The 3,560-nt window shown below is 43.9% G+C and overlaps 1 protein-coding gene across 2 annotated transcripts in view; it reads right to left on the minus strand.

Annotated features, from left to right (window-relative positions):
• CALCOCO2 (calcium binding and coiled-coil domain 2) overlaps positions 1 to 3,560 on the minus strand; it is a 21,673-nt gene extending 18,113 nt beyond the window's left edge. Inside the window, exon 1 of one of the 2 annotated variants that reach the window (XM_007109415.3) lies at positions 3,473 to 3,560. The gene's annotated coding sequence lies outside the window, so the exon portion shown is untranslated. Of the gene's footprint in view, positions 1 to 3,453 lie in introns of both variants that reach the window. The other variant, XM_007109416.4, reaches the window with a different exon arrangement.

Below are 3,560 nucleotides of genomic sequence, written 5' to 3' on the forward strand. Positions count from 1 at the left end.
CAACAATGAGAGGCCCGCGTACCGCAAAAAAAAAAAAAAAAAAAAAAAAAAAGTAAGAGACTCCATGAAGTTTCCCATTTCAGAGATCTCATCACATTCCCAGAAGATCTCATCACATTCCCAGAAGGACTCAGGGGGCACCCAATGGCACTCTAGGTGTTCGGAACTCAATCATTCTTGAAATAAAAAACTCTTCTGCCAAGACTGCAGAAGGGTTTGAGAAGGTAGAGTGAAGAACAATAGTGGCTTTTCTGCTTCTTACCAAAGCCGACGACTTTTAGAAAAGGCCATGGGTAAACCTAGAGCATAACCATGTCAATCTGAACTGGGTCAGTGAGGAGGTATCTCATTCAACTTTCCCTGGAAGGACGCTATCTACTGATTTTTAAGGTCAGTGATCCTTAAAGCTTATCCTCCCTCCCAGCGATAAAATTCCCTGGGAGAAATGGGCTCCAACAACGGCTTGGGAAATTGCCTTTCTGACAAAGCAGTCTAGAAATGACTGCTCGTGGCGGGGGTGGGCAGGAAGGATGCGGAAGGAAAATTAGAATGATTTAAGCATCAGCTCCCCTCCTTTAACCACTCTTCCCACTATAGAACCTGTCCACCATCCACTTCTAATTCTGGCAATATCCACAGAAACAAGGAAGAGAGAAGAAATACAAAAAGGGCAAATGTTAAATTTAGTGGGATGAATTAGGCTCCCTAGAAGTCATGGAATGGTATTCCACGTGATTCCTTACTCCTACCCTCAAATCAAAGACTGGCCATATAAAGAGTGACCAGGGAAAACAAATACAAAATTTTAAAAACCAACCATCAAACGTGGGAAAATAATGCAGAGATTCCACAAACTGTCAGAGGCACTTTACTTGGACTCTGACATAGTTGTTACTTTTTCTTTTTTTTTCAGCTCAGTTTCCAAAATGATTAGGGTCCTCAGAGGAGGCAGGCAATAATAGGCAATATATTTTAAAATGAGTCTCCTGAACTGGCTCCTGGCTTCTAAGAAAACCTGACACATTTTCATCTAATGAGCTTCTCAAGTCTAATACAGTACTCCCAGGACTGTTCCATGAGGGCATAGATTCTCTTATATTCTCCTAAAGGAACAAAAAGCCAGTTCTACTCCTGCTCTTCCTGAATGAATCTGTAAACTACGCTGATATGCTTTTTAGCAGAAAAACTGAAAAATGTTGTTAAGCTTTCTGTTGTTTTTTTTTTTAAGCTTTCTGGTTTAGGTTCTAACAGTGCAAATATTCAACCAAATCAACTCACCAATTTTCGTAAAGATTCTTCCTCATGTATGCTGAACCACGAAGAATAACCTTATAAAACGACAGCAACAAAAACTAAAATTCTAGCATAAAGAATGCCCAACATTTTTACATTAGCCTTTTATACCAGTGGGCACGTTTCAAGAGAAGTGAAGACTATAGATAAGTTTCTCTGGATCAGTTCACAGAAGGAAACCAAATGAATCCACAGCCGAGAGAGAAATGCCAATCAGTTCTTCATTTGGGAATAGTAAAAATAAAAATAAGTAAAAACTAAACACACATTCAACCTAATTCCTTCATCCTTCTGCTTACTTAAGTTTCTAAACTACTAGCAATTAGCAAAATGGATGAACTGATTTGAGTTCCACTCCCCCTGGCCCTGGAATAGATGCTTCCACAAAACTACCCTTTAGAGAACACTGACAATAGATATTATGGATGTGTAGACGGCCCTGAGATGGGGAGCAAAAGCACAGACACAGTCACTGGTCGTCAAATTATGAGAGCCACCTGCTCTAATCCAAATTTTCCAAGTTCATTCCAGTTCCTTACCTAAAATCTTTCTAGTGCCTTAAGTAAATTTTGTACCCCCAGGAGACTTTTAATACCTAATTCAGTAACAACTGTTTGGATTAGTTGCCTGGCTTATTCTAAGCAGCCCTCATCCCACATACCACAACACCACAGTGCCAACAGTACTAGGGAAGAACAGAAAAACTGTTCTGGGCAACCAGGAGAAACTGAGAAAAGCTCAAAGCTGTGGACTAAATCTCCATTTTACTTTACTGAGATTTTATACTTTTTCTGTGAAAAAGGTGATTCTGCTAACCCTTGAAGTGACCTGGGTAGTGACAGTGTTTGAAGTGTAGTAGAAAGGGGACTAAGCTAGGAGCCAAGGGACCTGTGTTCCTGTCTTAGCTCTGCCACTAACCAGCTCTGAGATGTTGGCCAAGTCACACTACCTCTTTTTGGGCCTCAGTTTCCTCATCCGTAAAACACATGGATCAGGCAAGAAAATCTCTAAGGAACTTTCCAGCTATAATGATGATCCCAAGTGAAGGAAAAAGGAAATGAAAGGGTTTAACTGTCTTTTCATCTAAGAAAATGAGAAAGCACGGTATTATATTAATAAGCACAGTCAAAAATTTTAAAGAGCCCTATTTGTACTATCTGACTCCAAAGACTACATGACTTGTTAGTGTTATGTAACTCTTACTACCTTTCTTAGGGTCCTTTCCACTCCACAGCTGTCATTTCTGCAAAAGGGTAGAGTTTCAAATAGAGGCCCTCTGAAAGTATCTGTGAAAGTGACTCACCTGGATATTCCTTAATCATGTGCTCTACATAATCTACAAAGACCTATTGTATTAAAAGTCTTTTGCTTTTAATAGTTTTTGCAATAGTGAAGATGTTATAATACATAGCTTTTGTATTATTCTACTCAGCTCCAACCACGGCCACTTGTTGGCTTACATCAGAAGCAAAGAATCCAAGTGATAGAAAAAAGTTTAAATGTCCAGGAGGGGTTGAAATCATAATAAATTAGAGTGGGAACATTAGCCCCAAACTAAATTGGGAGGGGGAGATGGGGGGAATGGTTGGGAGGGAGGGGTTACCGGAGATCAACGGTAAAGAAGCAGGTCACCGCACCCCAAGTGCTCTTTCTTCTCGGTCTAGAACATCTCCTCCAATTACAAACGGCCTCAACTGAAGGAAGGGGGCTTGAGGGATCAAGACTGGGAAATTGAAGCCCAAAGAGAAAGTAACTTGCCTAGGGTGACTGGGCAAGGTCCGCCCTCGGCCACAGCCACCAATGACGTCAAGCACGGGGATTAAGGAACCAGCACGACCTCGGCCGCGAGGGGGGGGGCATGACGCCGTGACTTCAAAACCCTCACTCGGGTCAGAGGGTTCCTTCTGCCCCAGGAGCCGCCCACCCGGCCCCGGGCACTGAAGCCCTGCCCTCCTCGGGGAAAAAACTGCCCTCAACCCTCCAAGGCCGCGGAGGGGCTCCAGGGGCCCCATGACGCCACTCTCACTTACGGTCACCCTAGAAAGATGGAAGCAGGTGAAAACCGAAACCAGCCGCACCACTGCCCACCCATGGCCCTTTCTCAGGACTGGATGTGTGAAGTCGGGGAACCCGAGGGCCCAACTGTCCCTAATTGCCCACCTTCACTCCAGGGACTCACCACGGTATGCAGCCAGCGGCGGCGCCACAGCAACAGGGCGGAGAAAGGGACAGGGGCGGGGCTGAAAACCCAGGGCAGAGCGGTCCCG

The sequence above is a fragment of the Physeter macrocephalus genome, chromosome 14, assembly GCF_002837175.3.
Source record: "Physeter macrocephalus isolate SW-GA chromosome 14, ASM283717v5, whole genome shotgun sequence".
Lineage (NCBI taxonomy): Eukaryota > Metazoa > Chordata > Mammalia > Artiodactyla > Physeteridae > Physeter > Physeter macrocephalus.